This window comes from Lissotriton vulgaris, chromosome 5 (genome assembly GCF_964263255.1).
Source record: "Lissotriton vulgaris chromosome 5, aLisVul1.2, whole genome shotgun sequence".
In the NCBI taxonomy this organism is placed as follows: Eukaryota; Metazoa; Chordata; class Amphibia; order Caudata; family Salamandridae; genus Lissotriton; species Lissotriton vulgaris.
Genome location: NC_141693.1, coordinates 233856161 through 233883966, shown reverse-complemented (window position 1 = coordinate 233883966; position 27806 = coordinate 233856161). Strand labels below are relative to the sequence as shown.

Here is a 27806-nt window from a genome sequence, read left to right as displayed (position 1 = left end):
TGCTAGCTATTTCTCAAGCTCAGGTCACAAATTAAATACTTCAAGCAGGGTTCTTCAAACTGGTGGTCGAGCCCCTCTAAGGGGGCCACAAGTGAACCCAGAGGGGGCTCCAGGCTCTGGCCAAACAAAACAAAGTATTGCTATCAGCATTATGCTTCAAGCGGTGGGGAAAATGAGCGGCAGTAAGACACTCTGTAATGGGCCATCACTAGTGTAGTGTAGTTCCTATGTTCCCAATAGGCTCTGTGCATTGGGAAAACAGAAACAGCAGTGTAGACGTAGGACTGAGGTCGACTAGGTCTCTACTGACTATATTAGACTTAATTAGTTTTGCCAGCTAGCTCAGAGGTCACTAGAAACGTTCTCGAATGTTCAGGAAAGAGTTAACTCTCCGGATTTAGACAAGAAGGGATTAGCTTCTGACAACCATACAAACATGACAACTTTCCTCCCTCAGAAAAGAGTGTAGCTCTAGAGTCGTGTGAAAACAATAGGCAGCTATTTCACTCAGTCAACCGTGCATACTTAGTTTCACCAGAATGCAGAGAAATAGAGGGACGGGCGTTTTCAATAAAAGGTGGTATTTATTGAGCAGTCTTCTTTCTCATGCAAGAGAAATGAATTGCCACAATTGCAATACTTATCATGAAGTAAAGTGCGTACAGTAAAAGTAGTATTATGAAATAATACTGTAAAAGCATGGATATGGTTTCTTAGCCATATGATACTTTAAAATGGATAAAATATATGCATACATAAAAACATTGACTAACGTGCTCAACTGGTGCTTCTAACTACGCCTACCCCGGTGTACCTGATCTAGGCCTAATACTTGGGAAGGAGTAAGTAAGTAGCAGTTTAAGTTAAGTTGGTTAAGTTGGTTTTGCCAAGAATCTGAATCAAGAATTCTCTTAAGGGTTTAGTCAGCTCCGTTCCTTGGTAATAGATTGTGGGAGGTCTGGTATCTCTTTCTTCAGGACTCGATCTCCCAGCAACCCGCAAGGGTGACTCGGGAACACCGGAGCTGGATTTTCTCTGCGTGAGAAAAAGCAGCTTCTCCAGCGCGTCAAAGGGGAGGGCCGGCTTTCGTGGGCTCTTGCATCAGCTGGGCTCTCGGGCAAGTAGATAGCCGCTCTGCTCCAAACCACTGTGTGTTTGCTTAAGGCAACTGTTGGTATATTTATACCTGTAAGGTTGGACATAAGACGTCACTAAGAACTAACAGTTCTTTCTGGACTCCAGGAGTTCTTGTTCAAATCAAAACAAAAGCAGGGGTTTTCCCGGGCTGCTGGAGGCTTGGTTTGTTTAAAGAACTCGTTGTGCTTTCTCGGAGTCGATGGGAGTAGCCGTGCTGTGCTTTGGACTGCATGGGCTATTACTGAATATGGATATGATTCTTATGCCTCTATAAGGATATTATTAATTATAACCACATAAGGGCATGAATCGGGAATATCGAATTAGGGTCCTCGATAGAAACACAACACCCACTCTACGGATTAATGTCCATCATTACTAAAAAACTAAGCAATAGTAAACATATAACTATGCATGTGTGTTTTCCAACCCCCCCCCAAAATACATATTTTGCATTTGAAATGGTATATGGTAAATACACGAAAATGAGTGTTGGTACTGTACGTTTTTCAAGCAGTGTCATCATTCAGTTAAATGTATATATATATATATATATATATATATATATATATATATATATATATATATAAGCTGAATGAATTGCGAAAATTACACATGAAATGGCTCTGAATACAGAAAAGAAGGTCGAGACCATTCCATCACATATTTATACAAAATGCTGTATATGTGCTAGAGGCTGAGGTAAAATATTGTCTCTAGTATCCTAAACATAGAAGCTCTGTTCTCTAAGAATAGTTCTACTTTAGGCAGAGTACCATGTGCCAAAAAAAGGTAAATATTTTGGAAAAACTGAAAAAATAATTTCCCTTTCAAGGGAAAAAATAGTTCCAAATGTTTTCAGTAGCTTTGTAAAACTGAAGGCCGAATTCAGAGTTCAGGGAACGCTGTGTGATCATTGTTTTTAAATGTTATTCTCGTTGTTAGGAGAGAACATCATATCAGACAGACTCGCAAAAAATTGGTCTACAACATCAGGTGAAAGTTCGACCAAGTTTGAAAATACTGCAACTGTGCAATTCTGTGCGTGATTGCCATCATCGATGTTTGGATCAGCAATGCTCACAGAAGGTTGTACCTGTTTGGTGCTGCTTTCCTTTCGTACCTCACCGCCACCTACTCGTAGTGGTGAAGTCTCACCGAATGCCATCATCAGAATAGGTAGCCGCTGGGGACAACACGATGCATGAGACGTTACAGGACCTAGCAAAGTATCGATATCCATTGGTACTGCTGATGGTAGTGTAAGACAGACGTCCAACACGCATTCTTCTCCACATAGCAGACTTCGAAGAACAGGTAAGATGCAATCCTGCCAGATTGTTCTGAATGAAAGAAACCAAGTACTCAGATCTCTTAGCCGGGCCAATTCGAGGACCTTAATGATACGGTCTCAGTATCGTATTGCTAGGATAGTTTCTTCCATCGTTGCTGGAGTCTTGTCTGTGGATTGGCTTGCCATATCGGAGCAGAAGGAACAAAAATAAAATTCCTGCCACGAGTCCCAAGATTAAGGAGCCGCCAAAGACAGAATGGACAAAATTCGGGAAGATGCCCAGAACTGTTTCAAAGGATGCTAACAGTCCCGAAAAAACTGTCTTAAATACATGTGCGATGCCACTGGTATAAGACATGTTTAAGATTTGGATTAACATTTCTATGAAATGCACGGGGCAATTTGTTGATAAAAGAGAATGTATCTCTGCCGATGTCCTTGCCACTTGCAGATCATACGTTTCTTTGGATGACGTTAAAGGCACAGTTGTCTGTATAAGAATAGACTTCATTCTGCTTAAAGTATCAATTCGAATAGAAGAGATATTCAAAGAAGGCCATAACGCAGCCCCCATATCCGGATTGCTGTGTGGTTACAATACTTGCATACAGCAAACAACCCTGGAAGTTACGGTCACGAGATAGGCTTTCCCTGGCACCATTCCACAACAGCTGTGGTCACTTATTAAAACGTAACTCCTGTTACAAAGTTGTCTAAAAAATGGCTCTATCTTTTTTGCAGGCGTGCCATGCAGCTGACGTGAAAGGTTATTTGAAGACCCTTCGCAGGCTCCATGCAAGTTAATACCTTGACACAGAAGTGTACCGCTTAGTGATTTTTTACAATTGTTACCACTAAGAAATACCTCCTTTTTCCCTTCACTATAACATCTGTGTGTATAAGGTAAACCCCAGGTTGATTTGATGTATTCTTTACCCAACCTTTCATACTGGCCCGCAGGTATATACTCTTGGCAGTATTTAAACTGGAAAGTTGTTATCGGAATTGAAATTGTTCCGTGTATTATCCATTCAATGACAGGTCTCTCTGACATTATCAATGGTAATCTCTCAAGTTTTTCAATGCTCAGAATCGTATAGTCTGCTCCTTTTTGTGCCAAACTGATTTGTTTATCAGTAAGGTTAAAGATACCGAAGAATGATGTTGTGTTGATTAAACGCCATGGTACGTAGCCTGAACGCAGATTTTGCAACGTCCAACCAAGCTGTACAATAGAACGTAATTGAGACTGACCATGTTGTAACATTAGTAAGTCCTGCTCTATTATATCAATAGCAGATGAAACAATGCTGTCCAATGAATATATTCTGGAGGGCAGAGTCGTTAACCCATTGTCTACCACAGAAAGTGATTTTTTCAAATTTATACGATCAATTTCTCGTATTTTTTCTGCTGTTTCAATTTGCATTACTTTCCAAGCTTCGTTGTACGCAGCGTATATACCGGCCGCTGTGAAACGTTTTTGACGCTGTTTGCGTGGTCCCAGTATGAAATCACGCAAGTCAGCACCGTCTTTAAGTAAAGTCAAGTGTTGCTTAATTTCAGCCAGTGCGGATTTCTGTAGCCACTCAAGGCATAGTTTCCCTACACTGTATGTTTTAACTATCCCTGGATGTTGTCTCTGGGAGTATCTTGGGTCTGGCCAGGTCATTTTGAACCCCTGTGTTTTGTTCAGGAATCTATCTTGACAGTTATTTGTGTCTGTTGGCCAGATCAATCACTTTATCCAATCAGGATGCGTTTTGTTTTGGTGTAAAATATCAGATACGTATATCTCCATATATGTAGTGCTATCACTATCAGTTATGGGTTTCGGAATAGACTGTGTATTTAAGTCTTTTATCTTAGCTAGGCCAAGACAAGTAGTTTGTTGAATTGTGTCATTCAAGAATATAATTTGTTCTGGGATCATGCAGGCCCTAAATAATGCTTCTAGGCCTTGTACTTGCCAATCTTTGGTACCCCAGATCGTTTTTGTTTCAATGTTGTTTTTCCAGAATACGAAACCAAATGTAGACATTTTGTCATAAAAGTTTTCAGAATAAATCAATTTAGTATTTGTCAACATTGTTTTCATTCCTGTCCTAGTTAACATTTTAAAATAAAACGTTTCTGGATCACTGTTGTTAAACCCTGAGAAGTACTGGAATTTCTCATAAAATGTTTTCGAGCTGCCTTTTGGCGGTGTTGGACAGTGTTCCAATTGGTTATTAGATAAAACATTTCTAATCTGTGCAGTTTTATGCAAATAGTGATCACCAAAATGATTATAACAGTATAACTTCATAATTAGATGAACCCTGTAAGTAATCATGTTCTGTAAATTTGGCTGACATTGATGGAGGAGCTACGCGGGCATCCAAGATGGTCGCGTGAGCAGAGAGCTCCCGAGACCCGCGCCGCCCTTATTGATTTATCCTTCTGCTATCCTGGTCACTGCGATGGGCTTTTGAAGTGCTACTCTTGCTGATGCTGCTGTACTTTTTGGGGCCGAGATCGGACTTCGGGAACCATATTTACGTCGTCTTAAGCTTTCTGGCCTAGCCCCGGACGGGAACGGGGACTCCGCTGCTTTGAAGGCCGAGCAGTAATGCAACAACAACGGCTGCCTGGCATCTGCTCAACCAATGGTGTGTCACTTTCACTTTCGGTTTCTCTTCCATCCTCGAACTAACTGCCTATGACCTAATCTGCACTCCTGTCTTTGGTGGTCTAACCAGCTGCAAGCCTTCGCCACAGCGCCGGTTCAGTGGTCTGTGATTTTTGTGAAGCTGAGACTTTCGAAGTCCGGAAGGTCCCTGCCATTCTATCGCACCCGGGAGGACTCAACGGGGTGCTGATTTCAACATGGCGACAAAACCCGAGCTGGAGAAGCGCAGGAAAGTCACCAATCGTGGGGGATCGGTCCAGTCTAATGTGATCGATCGCTATACTCAGCCGAGAGGATCCCCCAGTGCTGCCAGCCGCAGTTTAGAGGACCCCAGGGCGGACATGACGGCCTCATCGGAGGTGTCACTTCAAGACTTGCTGGCCGCCATTGCAGGACTCAAGGCTGATATGGGTCAGCAATACGAGGCCATCGTGTCCAAGATAGACACAGTGGCGATCGATGTAACCCTTATTCGGGCCGACTTAGCTAAGACTAATGAGAGGGTCAAGGCATTGGACCTTAAAGCTACCAGTCTGGTGACGAATATGGTGGAAGCGCAGTCTGAGATTGGGAATCTGCGGTCGTCGCAGGACCTGCTGACCAGACGTATGGAGGAGTACGATAACCGGGCCCGACGAAACAACATCCGCCTGGTCGGGGTGCCAGAAGACAGTGGTGCTGCCTCGATCGATTTGCTGGTCGAGGAATTAATTGTTGCTAAACTTGCTCCCGCAGGCCTCAGTAAGTTTTTTGCGGTCGAGCGTGCATACCGTTTCCCGGGTGGACAGGTTAAGCCGGGGGGACCCCCGAGGCCTATTATTGCTAGGCTGTTTCACTTTCGGGACAGAGACGCCATTCTTCAGGCCTCTCGCAAGCACGGCCCGCTGAAGTTCGAGAACAGCTCCATCTCCATCTACCCTGACTTTACTCCTCAAGTACAGCGGCAACGATCCGGATTCCTGGGAGTGAAACGTCACCTGAGAGATTTGGGACTTAGATATGAGATGCTGTTCCCCGCTCGCCTACGTATCGAATACAGAGAACGTGTTTTCTTCTTTGATCAACCGGACAGTGCCAGTGACTGGTTGGACTCATTGCCAAAGGATGATGCCGAGAGCGGGGGCCCCGGAGGCGCAGACGGAGGCGCAACGGCGCAGGAATGACTTTGGGTCCTGAGGTCCAATTTTGGACTGTAACTTTTGCAGAGTAACTTATATTATATGCTTTCACCTTTAGGCCCGGGGTGGGGCGGGTTGGGTAGTTTCTCCCTTCCTCCTCAGGGGTTCTTTGTGTAGATTCAGATGGGGCGACAGGCACACTGCAGTTTGGGGTGGCTTCTTAGTCAGCAGGGGTGCAGGGTGGGGGGTGTTGTAACGGGTTCTTGGTTGGGGGGTGGAGGGTGGGGACTCGGTTATGTTGTGTGTTCTATGTTCTCTTTTTCACATGGTACTGTATCGCTTGTATGCATCCTTGCTCTGTGGTTCCGGGAGGGGGTGGTTTGGGACTCTTTCTGGGATGGGGGGGGGGGGAGTGACGTGAAAGTTCTATCCTGGAACGTTAATGGTTTGGGAGACAGGATCAAACGTGGTATTGTGTTGCAATTTATAAGACGTCATTCCCCTGATGTTGTTTCACTCCAAGAAACCCATTTGATTGGCAATGCCTGTAAAGCTCTTGACCACCGAGGTTATCGACTTGTTGCTCACGCTGGTTTTACATCCGGTTCCCGAGGGGTTGGTATAATGGTAAAATCCTCCTTAGCCCTTGCAATAGACAATGTCACCCTCGACGATCGGGGTCGCTATGCTGCTGTCTCGGGAAGATGGGAGGGGAAGCTGATTGTAATTGTTGCTGTTTATGTTCCCCCGGGATTGCAGGCTACCACTTATGCTGACCTTGGTTAGACTCTTCTAGGGCTTCCAGATGGACTCCTGATCATTGGTGGGGATTTCAATTCGGTAATGTCGGGCGAGTATGACCGGCTGCCCCCTAGAGTTCTGCCATTGTCACAGATGTGGCTGACTGACTTGATGGAAACTTTTGGGTTGGTAGATGTTTGGCGGCTGCTACACCCCTCACAAACTCAGTACACTTTTCACACTGGTGCTCATGGCAGCCTCTCAAGGATTGATTATTTCTTTATGCTAACGGCTAACTTATCCTTGGTGCGTGAAATCGGTCATCTCCCCAGGGGTATTTCTGACCACTCTCCCTTGCTACTCGAGGTTTCGGTGGGGGGTCTTTCTGGAAGCAGAGTTCCCCCTGTTCCACCCTGGCACTTTAGGAACCCTCAGCTCCGCTCGGATTTGGTTAAGGCGATCGATTGTTACTTTGATGAGAATGTGGGTTTCGTTGCTTCCCCTACGGTTTTGTGGGAGGCCTTTAAAACTGTTATACGGGGTTCCGTGCTGTCCCTTATTGCAGCTGATAGGAAGGCTAGGAGGGAGGCTGTGTTGGCCCTCGAGACCGAAATAACTACGCTCGAGAGTGAGTTGGGTGGAGATGATACGTTTGCACTTTTACAATCCTTAGAATTGAAACAGGCAGATTATAGAGCCCTTGTGACTGATGCTGCTAAGGTGATGCGTATGAATCAGCTGGGCCGTTTGTATGATGTGGGTGACAAGGCTAGCAAGCTCCTGGCGTGGATGGACAAGGCTGAAAGAATGAACCGCGTGGTGCCCGTTATTACCCGTGAGACTGGTGAATGTGTGACTGATCCCGGGGAGATTGTAGAATGTTTCGTGAATCATTTTCGAATGGTGTACAGTTCAGTGAGTGACCGTGATGAGGCCGACTCCCGTTTACTTTTGCGCGACATTGCACTACCCTGTGTCTCAGAGGAGGATAGATTGGCTCTGGAGGCTCCTATTACAGTGGATGAGATCGCTCTTGCCATTAGGTCCTTGCGATCGGGCAAAGCGATGGGACCCAATGGTTTGCCTATCGAGCTCTACAAACTCCGACCGGATAAAATGGCTGCCCATTTGCGCACTATGTTTCTGGATGCATTTGAGGCGGGCGTCCTTCCGTCTGAACAGCGCTTGGCTACCATAGTGGTCATTTATAAGGATGGCAAGCCTCGTGACCGTTGCACCTCTTATCGTCCCATCTCATTGCTCAATGCAGAGCCGAAAATTCTGGCCAAAGTCCTGGCAAATCGTCTGTTATCTGTAATTTGCGACTTGATGCTACAATGGACTTCGACACCATAGAGTGGCCATATTTGTGGGCGGCCCTTTCCAAGTTCGGGTTTGGCCCTAGTTTTATTGCATGGGTGCGGCTCCTATATGAGCAACCGTTAGCCCAAGTCGTGGTGAACGGCAGAAGCTCTGATTAGTTTCCATTGGGACGTGGCACCCGTCAGGGGTGCCCGCTCTCACCACTTCTTTTTGCATTGGCATTGGAACCTCTAGCAGCGTGGCTTCGATGGGAGCCCTCGATTAAAGGGATCCGCTGGGCACCGGATCTGGAGGATCGCGTCTCGCTTTACGCGGACGATATCCTTCTCTATTTCACCTCACCCCAGAAATCTTTAAACGTGCTATTTGATGTTCTCACCTCCTTTGGTAAGAACTCCGGGCTTGTTATCAATTGGACCAAGTCGTGTGTCTATGTTATAGCGGGGGTATTGCCTCCGCTGCCTCGTAGGTTTCCTATCCAGGTGGCAGAGGATGGTTTTAAATATTTGGGGATTTTTATTTCCATGGACTCCTCGGTGCGATACGATCGTAATCTCTACGCTCCCCTTCGTCGCCTCAAGCAAGATGTGCGACGGTGGCGTGAATTGTCCTTGTCTCCATTGGGTCGAGCGGCACTTTTTAAAATGATGTCGCTTCCCAGGTTCCTATATGCCTTGCAGAACTTTTTCGACCCTGTCCCCGCTCGCTATTTCCGGGAGGTTGAAGGCCTACAGAGGCAATTGATCTGGGACGGACGAGCCCTTATCGCCCTGTCAAAACTTACGCTTCCCTGGTATGATGGCGGCATTGCTTTGCCAGACATCAAATGATATTACTGGGCCTCACAACTGAGTGCAATTAACCATGTGACGTACTCCCCGGGACCCGCTCCCGCCTACGCTCTGGATAAATTCCTGCTGCCGGGTGGCAACTTTAATAGGGCCTTATACTCGAAGTCACCACTCCGTCTCTTGACTGGTCCCACGAAATGTGCTGTGCGTGCCTGGAAGGATGCAAATGTGGCTACGGGTTGGGGCGGTAGATTGACGCGTATGACCCCGCTGTATGATTCTGAACGGTTGGGTAACCTGTGGCGGACGAAAGGGTTTGATAGATGGGATATGATTGGGATCAGCAAGGTGGAGGATCTTTGGGCCAGAGGAACAGTGAAATCCTTTGAGGCCCTAAAGGTAGAATATTAATTGGATGATAAGGAGTATTTTCGTTATCTTCAGGTGCGGCATGCCCCATTCTCTGCCTTTCCCCCCCGGGACTGACATCCCCCAGTCGTCTCCGTTGGAAGATTGTATTCTTGACGGCCATGTCCCAGACAGTACGATTTCCTTAATATATAAAAAACTTATTAACAACAGGGCTGACCTTCTGGAGAAGCTTCGGGCCTCCTGGGTGGCGGATGGGCTCGAACTGGATGACGAAGACTGGCAAATGGCTATTTCTTCCCCTAAGGAGGTTACTATTCCGGCTCGGCTCCGTTTTGTGCAACTAAAGATCCTCCATCGCGTCTATGCGACTGGTATGCGTCTGGTACAAATGGGGCTCGCGGCGGATGGATTGTGAATGCGTGGCTGTGGTATGAATGGTACTTTTCTTCATGTTTTGTGGGAATGCCCGGTTGTTTCTGCTTTCTGGTCTAGGCTCCATGATGTGGTGGGATGTGGTGGGACGTGTTACTGGGGTCCCCCTTCTTCCCGAGGCGAGGCGCTGCCTGCTTAACGTGTGGGAGCCTACGGATTGTACGGCCGCTCAGACTTTCTGGATCACCCTGGGCAATATGGTTGCCAAAAGGGACATAGCGCAGCTTTGGGGCTCCCACAGGCCGCCTGGACTCAGTGCCTGGAAAGATAACATGGATTGGTGCATGTTTCGGGAGAAGACGGTGTATGAGGCTCGGGGTCGTCCTAGGAAGTGGAATAGAATCTGAGCGAAATGGAATGAATACCGGGGTGACATTTGTACCCCACCACTTGATTACGCCGACGCCATTCCCTCCTCCCCATAGTTGACGTTCCTTTCATTGGCTTCCATTCTTAACCCCTTTCATCGTTCCCCTCCCTTAGTGGACTTGCCTCCATTCTTATATACTGTTTCCCGCCTTTCCTCCCCTCCCGTGAACTTGCCATTGCTTTACCATGTGTTTGTTTTTGTTGTTTGTTCAACTTCGACAAAATTACAAAATTGAACCTTCAGTATCCTCTAATTGTTGTTTTATGCACTACACCATAATGAAGCATGATGCGGCCTTCTCCGCAGTATAATGTGTTCTACTCTTTGACCGATTGTCATAGCGGCCGGCCCAAAGGGGCTGTAACCATTAATACAATGGGGTAACCCAGAGTGTCAAAGAGACCTGGGTAGTGAATGCAATTCAAAGACAATGGTCTCAGACAATTATTTCTAATCAAACAATGATCACCTTCACTTAGTCATGGGGCATGTCCAATAAATCAGCCCAAGTACATTCAATGATAATACCATCAAATCAGAAAAAGCAACAGCACTAATTATAAATAAAGGGCAATTTTAATTCATTGCAATCATGGCTATCTCCGTGTACAGCAGGAGAAATTTGGTTGGGTAACCTGTGGCGGACGAAAGGGTTTGATAGATGGGATATGATTGGGATCAGCAAGGTGGAGGATCTTTGGGCCAGAGGAACAGTGAAATCCTTTGAGGCCCTAAAGGTAGAATATCAATTGGATGATAAGGAGTATTTTCGTTATCTTCAGGTGCGGCATGCCCCATTCTCTGCCTTTCCCCCCCGGGACTGACATCCCCCAGTCGTCTCCGTTGGAAGATTGTATTCTTGACGGCCTGTTGCGTGCTTATCTAGGTTCCTGATCGATACTGTGACCTTATGCCCCTATTCGGCTATAAATCCATTTATTCCCTATATTGGCATAACCGTTCAAGTGCGATTTTCTGAAAAGTCATCTCTGGCCTCACACGAACAGAGCCACATTCCAGCATGACTCTCTGCTACTTCCTTTGCGACCAATTAGTGCAATGACAGAGCAGCAGTCACTATCTGATATTCCTAGATAACACTCCGAGTTCTTCAACAAGATAAAAACTTAGCAAACCTGGAAATCCCCGCTTGCTATGTTTTGATTAGTAATGGAACTCTAATGAGCAACTGATAACTATCACTTCCTAGTGACATCTTTAATTGACGTCTTAGGTCCAGCAAACTTGCGTCAAACCCGGCACCTGTCAGGTATAAATATTACCAACGTTGCCTTAAGCAATGAGCGAGAACCTGTTGCTGATGCCAGCTGCCTGCAAGACCCCGTGTTGGTAAAAACTAGCACTCTGTCGCTGCAGCCTGCTATCCTGTGGTGGTGAAGCTGCTGATTACCATTATCGCCGCTACAGCGCGAACTATGGTGCAGTACGCTTGAGGAGCCGAGCAGCCGTCCTCTGCGAAGACATCCAGCCCAGCTGCCCGCGGACGCTGTCCCCCGCCTCCTTCCTCGACGCGCTGAAGAGAAGCCGCTGCCTTTCTCGTGCAGAGAAATCCAGTCCCGGCGCTTCCGGTTTACCCTCGCGGGTGACTGGGATATCGAGAGAGACCCCTGAAGGAGATACCAATCCTCCATCATTCTATTCAGAGGTATGGTGTTGACTAAACCCTTAGACGAGAATTCTTGAAACAAACCTTGGCAAAACCAACTTAACTTAAGCTACTTACTTACTCCCCTTTTCACGTGTTAGGCTTAGGTCAGGCACACTGGGGTAGGCTTAGTTAGAAGCACCAGTTGAGTATGTTAGCCTAATGTATATATGACTGTATATATGTTTTATTACTTTTAAACCATTGTATGGCTAAGAAACCATATCAATGCTTTTACAGTTCTATTTCGCAATACTTATCTTACTGTACGTACTTTTTATAATAACAGTTATTGCAATTGTGGCAATACATTTCTCTTGTACGAGAAGAAAGACTGTTCAATAAATGTTAACCTTTATTGATACACGCCCGTCTCTCTGTTCTCTACATATTGAGAAAGTAAAACTGCACTAGACTGACTGAGTGAAATCTAGGTCTATTGTTTCACACGACCCTAGAGATCGACTCTTGATCTGAGGAGCAAAGTTGTCATGTTGCACGGTTGTTGGAAAACTGAATCCCTTCTTGTCTGTGCCAAGGAAGCTGATCACTTCCTATGCAGAGAAGAAAGTTTCCAGTGACCTCTGAGCTAGTTGGTAACACAACCCAATTAAGTTTAGCATAGTCAGTGGAGGCCTGGAATATCCGCAGTTCCACGTCGATACTACTGTTTGTTATTCCAATGCGCAGGGCCTAGTGGGAAACTAGGAACTACACTACATGGCGCCCAAACGTTTGGTAAGGCGATAAACTAACGCAAGACTTGTAGAGTTATGTTATGTTATGTTATGTTATGTTATGTTATGGAGCTTTTATATAGCGTGCAGCTACTCACAGGGAGTGTCCCGACGCTTTCCACCCTCAACTCATACTGAAATAACACAACACAGCTAAAAACAAGCAACAAAAACTGAACAGAAGCAACAGTGAGCAGTAAAAACACACTAAGAGTTAAAAAGCCAGGTCTTCAGGCCCCTCCTAAACTGGAGTAAATTAACCGTACTCCGCAGAGAGAATGGAAGCTGATTCCAGAGCTGGGGGGCTCTGCAGCCAAAAGACCGCCCTCCCGCACGAGCCTTCCTCACCCGTGGAACCACTGCTCTGCAAAGAGCTTCCGAACGGAGGGAGCGAGCCGGGCGATAGAAAGTCAGTCTCCTCTGCAGGTATCCCGCTCCTGAACCGTGCAGTAACTCAGTCGTGCATATTTCACAGACCCCTTTCTCCCGTAAAAACTCCAATAGACGTCTGGAGTGGGTGAAAGGTTAAAATCCGCCCGACCTTAGTAGGAAGAGATTCCTATGTAAAGCTCCGGTTTATTCAACGTTGAAGGATACAGTGTTCCAAAATATTGTGCACCTAATCTTTGTCTCCTTGGAGACCTACTCTGCAAACCGGCATTTTTTGAAATGTCAGTAGAAAACGGAACCTCTGGGGCCGCAGTAGATGCGACTCAGCAAGGTCTCCTACAAGCAGACCCGGATGCTATTATCATCCCGGTCCAGTTAAGAAAATCTATAACTTTAAAACTTATAGAAAACGGACTGACACCTCAGGGTGGTACAGTAATTTTCGTGATAGAGGCTCACGAGTCTCGGCAGACAGAGGTATTCTATTCATGGATAAACTTTCCAGCGGCAAACGCTGCAACACAAGAGTTTCACTATTACAAAATAGAGGAACCTCCGGGAGAGTACGCTCCTTTCGAGGAGATTGAAATCCCACTTAAATTTCAAGAGCACCTGCTCTGGTTTAATGGCGCCCTAAAACACAATAATCACATAACTAGGCTCGGTCCTCTAGGGAGACCAGGAGCAACGTGGCCGGTTCTAGCCAGCTACACACCACATCCTGACATTGCAAGAATGTCAAGAGAAGAGCTGTTAGCACAGCTAAACACATTAATAAAAATACATAGGCAATTAGTCCAATATGTAATGCGGATTGCTACAATCCAGCCAGCTGTTAATACACCACAGCTAACCCCTCATCAGGGAAACACAAATAAAATTACACCACAGAACATACAGTCATGTCTTGGTAAAACACCCGTAAAACGGGAACAAATTCCTTTCTGGTTAGCACAGAAAATCACTCAAATAGAGGCAGTATTTCCTAATACTACCCCTATAGAGAAACACAGAATCTTGACCATCTGCCTTCCTATGGGAATCGCACCACACGTGGAGGACTGCGACACTTGGGGTACAGTCTTTGCTTCCATTTACACAAAAACACACGGTGTGCCGTCTATGGCGGTAATACCAGAAGTGCTAAAACAGATTCAAAATGAATTTGGTCCAGAGCCCGCTTTAAATCTGGGTATGAAATTACTGAAAGACTTCAAGCAGGTCACGGCTATATTATTAGCCAACATAAAAGGAGAAGCAGCATCTGTGGCGATTCGCAAGAAGTTGAGGGAAACAGATATAAAAGATCCTGTTGAGCTTGCAAAAATCATAGAAAAATGCTATGAAGAATTAGGTAGAGACAGCTTGGGTGGAAAACCAGTTAAGCCCCAACTACTCGAAAATCCTGAAAAATTATTTATTAAAAATAATTTAAATACTCCTAAAAAGAGCTGGGATGGAAATAAACAATCCACTCCCAAGGAAAAAGTTTTCCAGTCCAGAGGAAGGTCTCCTCGACGGAGGGAAAGAACTCCGACTCGAGAACGTCAGTCTCCCCAACGGGAGCCCTCTGAGAAAAGATATAACCTTAGAAATAGGGATAATATAAAAAAACCTGATAGATATCAAAGTATTGATACACGTCCCTCTCGATCTTTTCCACAGAATTCGGAAAGAAGAGGACGGTCAGACCCAGGAGAGCACACCAAGTCCAAAGACAAGGAACCTGCTCAAAATAAGAAATCTCAATTTCAGAAAAAGAAGGTAGCCAGTATTAGAGTAATCAACCATGCCGAGAATACGGAGGACACAGTTGAAAAACGGGGAGTGGGCATTGACAATGTTGGACAATGCAGCAGAAATCAGTATAGCGCGCAAGATCTTGATGAGTCATCTGGAGACAGTGGACACGAATGAATACATTCAGGTTGAAACTGCCGACACCAGACTTAGCGAGCCCCATAAAATATACGAAATAACATTGCGTATAGAGGGTGATAAGACTAGGAAAATTAAGGGTCTATTTTGGGATAAGCTCTCAAAAGGCTATGATATTCTGTTAGCTGAAAAAGATTGGCCCCCGGAGTTTGTCAGGGAGTGCCCTCGTGGCGAAGAAGTAATTATGCCTGCCTTCTCGAATCACATACCGATTCACAAAAAATACACATATGCAAGGAAATGGGCAGTAGCCCAGGCACCTGCATTATATAAAAATCATGTAGGATGGGATGAGGATTCTCCGCCTCACAAAATCCAACTAAAAAGTGAACCAACTGCCCAACGGCAGTATCCCATAAAGCAAGAAGCTAAAAAACAAGTCAGGGAGATCTTAGATCAACTTGAATACCAGGGGGTGATTGAAACATGCACCTCTCAAATGAACAATCCTTTGTTTCCTGTCTCCAAGCCAGACAATTCATATCGTCTAGTTTTGGACTACAGACATCTTAATACATGTTGCAAAACTTTTGCAGTACAAAACTCGCATAGTGCAGCCCTAATGAATAACATAGTTAGGAAAAAATATAAAACGACATTAGACATATCTAATGGTTTCTTTTGTCAAAACATTGCACCAGAAAGCAGATATTTGACCGCTTTCTCCGCATTTGGGTCGCAGAAAAAATTCTGTCGACTCCCACAGGGGTTCAAGAACAGCCCAGGACTATTCTCAGCTAGGGTAACAGAGTTACTACAAATCTATGATGATGAAGCATTATCTTACGTAGATGATATTTATCTCACAGACGACGACTTGGATACTCACTTGAAAAGAGTGAACACCATCATACTTGGGTTCGCAGCAGAGGGTTACAAATTCAACTTTAAAAAGTCCCGAATTGCCCATCTGACAGTACTATTTTTAGGGTACAAATTATCAAGTGAAGGGAAAAGCCTAGCGGACAACTTCTTAGAGAAGTGCGCTGTACTCCAAGCTCCAAAAACGCTGAAGAATTTACAATCCATTCTAGGTTTTCTGAATTTCGGAAGAACTTACATCCTAAATTACGCAGAGAGGGTTAAACCTCTCTACGAACTAATTAAACCTGATTTTAAACAAATCAATTGGACTCAAAAACACACAGAAATTTTGAGATCACTGCAAACAGACATGTTAGCAAAAACAAAATTAGACACACGTGACAACACGATCGATCTTGTAATCCGAGTCATCCCAGGAAGATGCGGATTCACATACCTAACCTCTAATGAGGGAGAAAAGGTACCAATTTCAATTAAATCTCACTTGTACACACAAGCAGAAAAAACATTCAGTCACACAGAAAGAACTGTGAACGCAGTGCAAATCGCATTAGCAAATGAACGAGAACTAGCACACGGCAAAAGGATTAACATCCTCACAGCGGAATCCGCCTTCGAAGCGCTATTCAGCCCAGTAAACCTGCCTACAGTGTCACTGGATCCAAAATGGATACAGTGCATAGATTCTCTAGGAGCGGAAGATGTGAAATACTATTTCGCCCCGCAATACGAAGAACTGAATGATTTAGAGTATGAAGAAGAATATCCTCTGCCAATCGAAATTCTGCCTCTCCCATTATATGCCTGTATAATCTATACAGATAGCTCTGTACAGCATTTCAACGTAGAGAAAAAATCCTACGATGCAGCATGTGCGATCATTAAATGTCGTTGGCTGTGCGGTAAAATCAAACCGAAAATAACAAAAACTGAATCAGTTAAGTACTGTTCGGCTCAAAGAACTGAAATCAGATGTTTAAAGATGGCGCTCGAAAATGCAGAACGCGAATTCCCCACACTTATAGTGTGCGATTCTCATTTTTGCGTCAATTCTTACAATAACAAACTGCAGAGTTGGATCGAAAACGACTACAAAGATGACACAGGTGCCACAATAAAGCATAAAAAGTTCTGGAACGAGGTAGCTCTTTTAAGTAAAGAACTACAAAAGACTCACGTGATTCACGCACAGAGTCTTCAACGTGATGGCGTTCACGTTGCAGGGAATTCATTGGCTAATACAGCCACAGCGGAAGCAACTAAACCGGCTTCCGTAGCCACAAAAAAGCGTACAGATAAATACATAGACGGGGAAACCATGCTGGCAGTAAAAACGACCGTAAAAGGCGACTGTGCAGCACTACCCGTAAACTATCCACTCAATTATGCATACACAATCGATGCAAACTCCGTTCCGTTTGCTCGAATCCCTGAAGTGGGGGATAGAGTAATTCAAAACACGAACAGGAGAATATTTTTAATAGCAGATGCACATATGGGTTTGGGTCTGAGACACCAAACAATTAAGGTTTCTCTGACTGAATTACAATCAGTATACTGGTGGCCAGGAATGAGTGTAGGACACCAAATATATGCAAACAACTGTGAAAACTGTAATAGGGATCGCAGTAGCGAACCTTGCTACCGGCTACCAGTCAGAAAGAGCGTAACGCTGCCTGCACCCCAACCTGCGTCCTATTAATTAGTTAAGACGAAAAGCACTTTTTAAAAATGAGTCCCCCAGCGCTCGGCTGACGCTAGAACGGTTATAAAAGATTTGCGAGTCTTTATCGGCACATACGCAATTACCACGTTCCATTCTGACCAGGGTCCTGCTTTCAGCTCTCGAGCTTATAAGGAGGCCATGGCTAGCATGGGAATTGGGTTGCGGTATTCTTGTCCGTCGCATCCCGAAGGGAATAGTGTGGTAGAAAGAAAAAACCGTGACATAAAGCAATCTATAACAGCGAAGGTATTAGGTTCAGGCGCTGGGTGGGTCAAACATTTAATAAGTGTCCAGACTAGTCTTAACAACATGCCAAGAAATTCTCTAAAAGGTTTCAGCCCATACGAACTATTGTTCGGAATTAGAATGAACGTTCAGGACCTCGATAGTCAGATGTCAGTGGTACAAGAAGAAACAAAGCACTTTGATGTAAAAGATCGTTTGGCTGTTTTACAGGAACTGAATGAAACAAGAAAATCATTAAGCAACATAAAGTTAAAGCAACAGCCAAGTACCACTGACGAGGCACCACCTGCAACAGCCCCAGCAAGGCCTGTCTGGATTCCAAAGATTGGGGATCTAGTCAGAGAAAAGATCGCGGTTAAGAAGGAATTTGGGCCTTCTTACAGAAAAGCAGTACCTGTCTTGGCAGTCACCGGAACAAGATCAGTTGTGCTACCGCCCCTTGCTGGTAAAAAGGAGAACAGAGTCGTGTCTATCGATCTGGTAAAACCACAAGCATGTGGCCTATAATCAATAGTAGGCCCAGTGGACTCCCAGGAAACAACAGAATACCCAAACTTGCAACAATCCAAGAGGTTCAAACTGAAAGACTAATCACATTCGATCAGCCTGCAGTGCACAATGAAGGACTATGCAATAATGCCATGGAACTCGTGCCTCTTGAAACACAGATTGAAACAGTTCGTCAAGAAACAACACCAGTCTACAATGATGTGGCATCAGAAAGTGCTACAGAGAGACAGATTGAAAGAACAATCCCATCAATTGACAGAACGGCCTCTGGTTATTTCATCAACTTCGACAACTTCTCTGAAGATCTGAACGACCCCGAAGTGATGCCAGAAACAAAAAAGTCTTTTAAAGAAAAAGCAACGGAACTCTTTCATCAACTGAAGGAAATTTACCTTGTTTCCCCTTGGCTAGAGTTCTGGTTCGGTCTAGGTGTATTTTTCCTCCTGCTTTGGCTCATCATGGTACTGTGTTTGGGAAAATTCATTGAAGGAAAATATATTACAATGGACACAGCAAGTCAGAACATCAACCTAGTCCTGAAACCACACAGATCATCCCACGTGAAGAAAAGAGAACTGTCAACAGTAAATGTCACAGCAATTCCAATACCTGGTGGGGTAGTATGGGAGAAAACAGACTATGAGATCTATGGTCCGGTCGAAATCCTGAAGTATCCTCATCAACTAAAGGTTTCCTTAAGTGACTTTGTGACACCAAGTACATTCTCTGATGATTGGGACTTTAACAGTATTAATGACATGATGTCTGATTTAGTAATGTCAGCTAGATTCACAGATCATGATTATTTACAAGGTTCATCTAGTTATGAGCAGTTATTCTGTTATACCCACTATGGGGATCATTACTTGCATAAATCTGCACAGCCTAGAAATGTTTTTATGTACAATCAATGGGAACATTGTTCTACACCACCTAAAAGCAGTTCTAAAGCATTCTTTGAGAAATTCAAATACTTCTCAGGGTTTAACACCAGTGATGCAGAAACGTTTTATTACAAACTGTTAGAAAAAACAGGAATGAAAACAATGCTGACAAATTCTAAATTGATATATTCAGAAGCATTTTATGACAAAATGATGACATTTGGTTTTGATTATTGGAAAAATAATATTGAAACGAAAAAAATTTGGGGTACAAAAGATTGGCAGGTGCAAGGCATAGAAGCACTATTTAGAACCTGCATGATACCAGAACAAATGTTATTTTTAAATGACACAGTACACCAAACATCTTGTCTTGGCCTAGCTAAGAACAAAGACCTTAGAACACCGTCTATTCCAAAGCCAATAGCTGAGAATACAACCACAGATATTGAGTTAGACGTGTCACAAATTTTACATTTCAACAGAACACATCCTGATTGGAAAAAGTGGTTAATCTGGCCTACAGACACAAATAGCTGTCAAGATAGGTTCCTGAATAAAACACAGGGTTTAAAAATGACCAGATTAGACCCTAGATACTCCCAGAGACAACATCCAGGGATTATAACAACATACAGTGTAGGGAAACTCTGCCTAGAATGGCTAGCTACATCCACACTGGCTGAAATTAAGCAACACTTGTCTTTATTAAAAGATGGTGCTGATTTGCGCGATTTCATTCTTGGACCACGCAAACAGCGTCAAAAGCGTTTCATAGCGACCAGCATCTATGCTGCTTACAACGAGGCTTGGAAAGTAAAGCAAATTGAAACTGCTGAAAAGATACGAGAAATTGATCGTATTAATTTGGAGAAATCACTTTCTGTGGTAGACAATGGGTTAACGACTCTGTCTTCCAGAATATATTCGTTGGACAATATTGTATCCTCTGCCTTTGATGTGATAGACAGAGATTTGCTAATGTTACAACATGGCCAGTCTCAACTACGCTCTATTATAGAACTAGGCTGGACGCTGCAAAACCTTCGTTCAGGCTATGTGCCTTGGCGTTTAATCAACACAACGTCATTCTTTTCCAGTTTTAACCTTACTGATAAACAGATCAGTTTGGCACAGAAAGGAGCAGACTATACAATCCTGAGCATCGAAAGACTCGAGAGATTACCATTGACAATGTCAGAGAGTCCTGTCATTGAATGGATAATACACGGAATTATCACAATTCCGATAACAACTTTCCGATTTAAAAAGTGCCTTGAATACATACCTGCTGGCCAGTATGAACAATTGGGTAAAGGATATGTAAAATCCATATGGAAATTATCATACACTCATTCTTGCTATAGTGACAGCGACAAAAATGTATTTCTTAGTGGTGAGAATTGTAAACATTCACTAAGCGGTATACTTTTGTGTCAGGGTATTAATTTACACGGAGCATGTGATGGAAATTCAAACAACCTTTCATGCCACCAGCTAGTCACACCTGCAACTCAGATAGAGCCCTTCTTTATGCAACTTTCGAACGGGAGTTACATTCTTAGAACGGATCACAGGTGTTGTGGCCTCGCGCCAGGGACAAGTTATCTAGTACAAGTTACGTCCATGGTCAAATGCTGTATGCAAGCATTGTTCCCGAGCGGGCCTCCAGACATAGTGACTCCCCTCTGGCCTCGTCTGAATCTCTATTCTATACGAATTGATACATTAAGCAAAATGAAATCTGTGCTTTTACAGACAACAGTGCCTATAACGTCATCTAAAGAGACGTATGATCTTCTAGTCGCAAGGACGGCTACTGAAGTCCATGACCTTTTATCAACAAATTGCCCCGTGCATTTCGTAGAAATGTGCAGCCAACTCCTTAACATGTCTAGTGCAACAAGCATCCCAGGCGTATTTAAGACAGTCTTTACGGGACTGCTAACACCCTTCCAGGCAATTTTGGGAATCTTTCCTAATTTTGTGCACTCCATCTTTGGCGGCATTCCACTATTTTTGGGACTCATCGCAGGGATTCTATTTTTGACCATCCTGCTACGTTATGGCAAGCCTCGGCTCAGACATAGCTCCCATGGGAATGGAAGAGACAATCCTAGCAATGCGCTACAGGGACAGGATAACTAACGTCCTCGGATTGGCCAGGCTGAGAGATCTAAACATGACCTGGTTCCTTTCATTCAGACCGATATGGCAAAATTGCATTTTACCTGTGCTACGGTGTATGCTTTGCGGAGATGAATGCGTGTTGGACATCTGTCTTTCACTTCCATCAGCAGTACCAATGGACGTCGATACTTTGCTCAGTCCAATAACGGCTCACGCATTGTGTTGTCCCCAGCGGCTACCAATCCTGATGACAGCATTTGTGGAGACTCCTGTACTACAGCCAAGTGGTAACAGTGGAGCGAGTGACAAAAGCAACATCACCCAGGTACAACGTGCTGTGAGCATTGCTGGTCCTGCCTTCGATGACAGCAATCATTCTCACACCTGCCAAGTTACAGCGCTATCTAATTTGGTTGAACTATCACCTGATTTTGTAGACCAATTCTTTGCGAGCCTGTCTGATACGATGTTCTCACCCACAGAGAAACAATAACTTTTGAGAAGCTTTCCGACACACAGCGTTCCCATGAACTCTGACTTCGGCCTTCAGTTTTGATCAACAAAAACTGCCAGGAGCTTTGGAAATCTATTTTCTTTGAATTGGACAATTTTTTCTAATATTGACCTTTTTTTGGCACGAACAATTCTTTGCTTAACGTAAAAACTATTCTTAGAGAACAGAAGCTTCACACTTCTATTTCTAAACACATCTAGAGACATAACAACATAACACCAGCCTCTAGCACACATGTTATTACAATGCATTTTTATGTGATGATTTATCTCGCATTTCTTCTGTCAGAGATACTTCATGTGTAATTCTTTTTGCATAATCGTTCATTGATTTCATATGCAATAATTTTTGAATGATTACTATGCTTTAAAAAACGTACAGTACCTAAATTCCATGTATTACAAGTACGCCTATTTCGAATGCATTTATGTATTTTGGGGTGGGCAATGTTACACATGCATCTAATTGCTTAGTTTTAGTAATTTTGATGGACATTACCCGTGGAGTGGGTGTTGCGTCCTTATCTAGGTTCCTGATCGATACTGTGACCTTATGCCCCTATTCGGCTATAAATCCATTTATTCCCTATATTGGCATAACCGTTCAAGTGCGATTTTCTGAAAAGTCATCTCTGGCCTCACACGAACAGAGCCACATTCCAGCATGACTCTCTGCTACTTCCTTTGCGACCAATTAGTGCAATGACAGAGCAGCAGTCACTATCTGATATTCCTAGATAACACTCCGAGTTCTTCAACAAGATAAAAACTTAGCAAACCTGGAAATCCCTGCTTGCTATGTTTTGATTAGTAATGGAACTCTAATGAGCAACTGATAACTATCACTTCCTAGTGACATCTTTAATTGACGTCTTATGTCCAGCAAACTTGCGTCAAACCCGGCACCTGTCAGGTATAAATATTACCAACGTTGCCTTAAGCAATGAGCGAGAACCTGTTGCTGATGCCAGCTGCCTGCAAGACCCCGTGTTGGTAAAAACTAGCACTCTGTCGCTGCAGCCTGCTATCCTGTGGTGGTGAAGCTGCTGATTACCATTATCGCCGCTACAGCGCGAACTATGGTGCAGTACGCTTGAGGAGCCGAGCAGCCGTCCTCTGCGAAGACATCCAGCCCAGCTGCCCGCGGACGCTGTCCCCCGCCTCCTTCCTCGACGCGCTGAAGAGAAGCCGCTGCCTTTCTCGTGCAGAGAAATCCAGTCCCGGCGCTTCCGGTTTACCCTCGCGGGTGACTGGGATATCGAGAGAGACCCCTGAAGGAGATACCAATCCTCCATCATTCTATTCAGAGGTATGGTGTTGACTAAACCCTTAGACGAGAATTCTTGAAACAAACCTTAGCACAACCAACTTAACTTAAGCTACTTACTTACTCCCCTTTTCACGTGTTAGGCTTAGGTCAGGCACACTGGGGTAGGCTTAGTTAGAAGCACCAGTTGAGTATGTTAGCCTAATGTATATATGACTGTATATATGTTTTATTACTTTTAAACCATTGTATGGCTAAGAAACCATATCAATGCTTTTACGGTTCTATTTCGCAATACTTATCTTACTGTACGTACTTTTTATAATAACAGTTATTGCAATTGTGGCAATACATTTCTCTTGTACGAGAAGAAAGACTGTTCAATAAATGTTAACCTTTGTTGATACACGCCCGTCTCTCTGTTCTCTACATATTGTGAAAGTAAAACTGCACTAGACTGACTGAGTGAAATCTAGGTCTATTGTTTCACACGACCCTAGAGATCGACTCTTGATCTGAGGAGCAAAGTTGTCATGTTGCACGGTTGTTGGAAAACTGAATCCCTTCTTGTCTGTGCCAAGGAAGCTGATCACTTCCTATGCAGAGAAGAAAGTTTCCAGTGACCTCTGAGCTAGTTGGTAACACAACCCAATTAAGTTTAGCATAGTCAGTGGAGGCCTGGAATATCCGCAGTTCCACGTCGATACTACTGTTTATGTTATTCCAATGCGCAGGGCCTAGTGGGAAACTAGGAACTACACTACAGGCCATGTCCCAGACAGTACGATTTCCTTAATATATAAAAAACTTATTAACAACAGGGCTGACCTTCTGGAGAAGCTTCGGGCCTCCTGGGTGGCGGATGGGCTCGAACTGGATGACGAAGACTGGCAAACGGCTATTTCTTCCCCTAAGGAGGTTACTATTCCGGCTCGGCTCCGTTTTGTGCAACTAAAGATCCTCCATCGCGTCTATGCGACTGGTATGCGTCTGGTACAAATGGGGCTCGCGGCGGATGGATTGTGAATGCGTGGCTGTGGTATGAATGGTACTTTTCTTCATGTTTTGTGGGAATGCCCGGTTGTTTCTGCTTTCTGGTCTAGGATCCACGATGTGGTGGGATGTGGTGGGACGTGTTACTGGGGTCCCCCTTCTTCCCGAGGCGAGGCGCTGCCTGCTTAACGTGTGGGAGCCTACGGATTGTACGGCCGCTCAGACTTTCTGGATCACCCTGGGCAATATGGTTGCCAAAAGGGACATAGCGCAGCTTTGGGGCTCCCACAGGCCGCCTGGACTCAGTGCCTGGAAAGATAACATGGATTGGTGCATGTTTCGGGAGAAGACGGTGTATGAGGCTCGGGGTCGTCCTAGGAAGTGGAATAGAATCTGAGCGCAATGGAATGAATACCGGGGTGACATTTGTACCCCACCACTTGATTACGCCGACGCCATTCCCTCCTCCCCATAGTTGACGTTCCTTTCATTGGCTTCCATTCTTAACCCCTTTCATCGTTCCCCTCCCTTAGTGGACTTGCCTCCATTCTTATATACTGTTTCCCGCCTTTCCTCCCCTCCCGTGAACTTGCCATTGCTTTACCATGTGTTTGTTTTTGTTGTTTGTTCAACTTCGACAAAATTACAAAATTGAACCTTCAGTATCCTCTAATTGTTGTTTTATGCACTACACCATAATGAAGCATGATGCGGCCTTCTCCGCAGTATAATGTGTTCTACTCTTTGACCGATTGTCATAGCGGCCGGCCCAAAGGGGTTGTAGGCAGACGCTGTGTACTGTGCATTTGATAAATAAAGGTTTAAAAAAAAAAAAATGTGGCTGACATTACTAAATCTGACATCATATTATTAATGTTTTCAAAGTCCCAATCATCAGAGAAAGTACTCGGTGTCACAAAGTCACTTAATGAAACCTTGAACTGGTGTGGATATTTCAAGAGCTCAACCGGGCCAAAAATGTCATAATCAGTTCTATCCCATGCTACCTCACCGGGTATTGGATTGGCTGAGATGTTTACTGATGACAGTTCTCTTTTCTCGATGTGGGAGGATGTGTGAGGCTTTAGGACCAAGTTGATGTTCTGACTTGCTGTGTCCATTGTACTATATTTTCCATCAATGAATTTTCCCAAACATAGAACCATGATGAGCCAAAGCAGGAGTGTAAGTACACCTAACACAATCCAAAATTCAATCCATGATGGAATCAGATATGTTTATTTTAGTTGGAGAGAAAGTTCAATTACTTTGTCTTTGAAAGTTTTTGTTTCAGGCGTTTCTTCATTCTCGCTCGGTTCTTCAGAAAAGTCGTCGAAATTGATGAAATAGCCAGATGCAGTTCTGTCAATTGTTGGAATTATTTCCGGATTTTCATTTGCTTTTGCATTTTTCTTTGTTTCATTAGCATAGTCAGAGGCTACATCATTGTAGACTGGTGTTTCTTGACGAACTGTTGCAATTTGGGTTTCAAGAGGCACAAGTTCCATGGCATTATTGCATAGTCCTTTTTTAATCACTGCAGGTTTAACTAATGTGATTAGTCTCTCAGTTTGAACCTCTTGGATAGTTGCAAATGTTGGTATCCTGCTATTTCTTGGGAGTCCACTGGGCCTACTACTTATTATTGGCCACATGATTGTGGTTTTACCAGGTCGATGGATACAACTCTGTTCTCCTTTTTACCAGCAAGGGGCGGTAGTACAACTGATCTCGTTCCGCTGACAGCTAAGACAGGTACAGCTTTTCTGTAAGAAGGCCCAAATTCCTTCTTCACCACGATCTTCTCTCTGACCAGATCCCCAATCTTTGGAATCCAGACAGGTCTTGCTGGGACAGATGGTTTTTCTTCAGTGGTTGTCGGCAGTTGTTTCAACTTTATGTTACTCAGGCTTTTTTTTGTTTCATTTAAATCCTGTAAAACAGCCAAAAGGTCTTTGATATCAAAGGATTTTTCTTCTATCACTGAAGTGTGACAATCAAGATCCTGAATGTGCATTCTAGTACCGAACAATAGTTCGTATGGAGTGAGACCTTTTAGAGAATTTCTTGGCAGATTATTAAGACTACGTTGGACACTTGTTAAATGTTTGACCCACCCATCACCCGAACCCAATACCCTCGCCGTTATAGATTGCTTTATGTCCCGTTTTTTTCTTTCCACTACCGCATTTCCCTCAGGATGGAAGGGAGAAAAGTACCGCAATGCAATGCCCATGCTGTTCATGGCCTCTTTGTAAGCTCAAGAGCTAAACGCAGGACCCTGATCAGAATGTAGCATGCCAATTGTGTATATGCCGATAAAGACTCGCAAATCTTTTATAACAGTTCTGGCGTCAGCCGAGTGCTGCTGGTCTACATTTTTAAGTTAATTTTGTCTTAATAATTATGGGGACGCATTTCTTCGGTTGGATTTCTGCATTATGGATAGCCTAATGCTTTCTAACAAAGATTTCCTGGCAATAGTCTGGTCCGGTTCACAGCTGCGATCTCTGTTGCAGTCTGGACAATCCATTGTAAATTTGCACGCTCATTCCCGGCCACCAGTACTCTGATTGTAATTCTATTAGAGATTTCAAGATCTGTTGGTGCCTCGGACCCAGTCCCATGTGTGCGCTTTCAATCAAGAAAACTCTCTGGTTCGTGTTTGGAATTACTCTATCCCCCACTCCAGGGATTTGAGCAAAAGGAACGGAGTTTGCATCAATTATGTATGTATTACTGAGTGGATAGTTGAGAGGTAATGCTGCATAATCGCCTTTTAATGAGGCTTTTACCGCCATCATGGTTTCCCCATCTATGTGTTTTTCTGAATGCTTTTCAGTGGCTACGGAAGCCAGTTGAACCGCTTCCGCTGTGGCTGTGTTAGCCAATGAATTCCCTGCAACGTGAACGCCATCACGTCGATGACTCAGTGCGTGTATCACGTGAGTCTTCTGTAGTTCTTTCTTTAAAAGAACTACTTGTTCCCAAAGCGTTTTATGCTTTATTGTGGCACCTGTGTTATCTTTGTAACCGTTTTTACTCCAAGTCTGCATGTAACGATTGTAAGACTTGACGCAGAAATGCGAATCGCACACTATTAGTGTCGGGAATTCATGATCGGCATTTTCAAGCGCAATCTTTAAAGATCTTATTTCAGCTCGCTGAGCTGAACAGTTTGAGTGATTCAGTTTTGGTAATCATCGGTTTGAATTTACCAGAGCGCCAGCGACCTTTAACAATCGTGCATGCTGCATTGTAGGATTTTTCCTCTACATCGTAGTGTTGTGCAAATCTGTCCATGTAGATTACACATGTGTACTGTTCGAGGGCCAGAATTTCAATTGGCAGAGGATATTCTTGTTCGTATTCTAGATCATCTAGTTTTTTCAGTTTCGGGTCAAAATAGTACTTCACGTCTTCTGTAGCAAGAAAATGTTCCCATTGTATCCATTTTGGATCTAATGCCACTGTATTCAGATTGCGTGGACTTGTTAATGCCTCAAGGGCTGATTCTACTGTATAAAGTTATTCTCTTGCCTTGGGCTAGGGCGATTTCTTTTGCTACAGCAGTTTGAACCGCAGTCAGAATTTTTTCAGTAGAACTGAATTTCATTTCAGCTTGAGTGTACAAATGTGATTTGTAAGCTATAGGTGCCGTTTTTCTCCCTCATTAGAGGTCAGGTATGTGAATCTGCATCTTCCTGGGATGACTCGGATTACAAGATTGCG

At 44.1% G+C, this 27806-nt stretch overlaps 1 protein-coding gene across 2 annotated transcripts in view; it reads right to left on the bottom strand.

Annotated features, from left to right (window-relative positions):
- The window catches only part of ANAPC2 (anaphase promoting complex subunit 2), a 346730-nt gene that overhangs the window by 168740 nt on the left and 150184 nt on the right, over positions 1-27806 (bottom strand). The window lies entirely within an intron of this gene.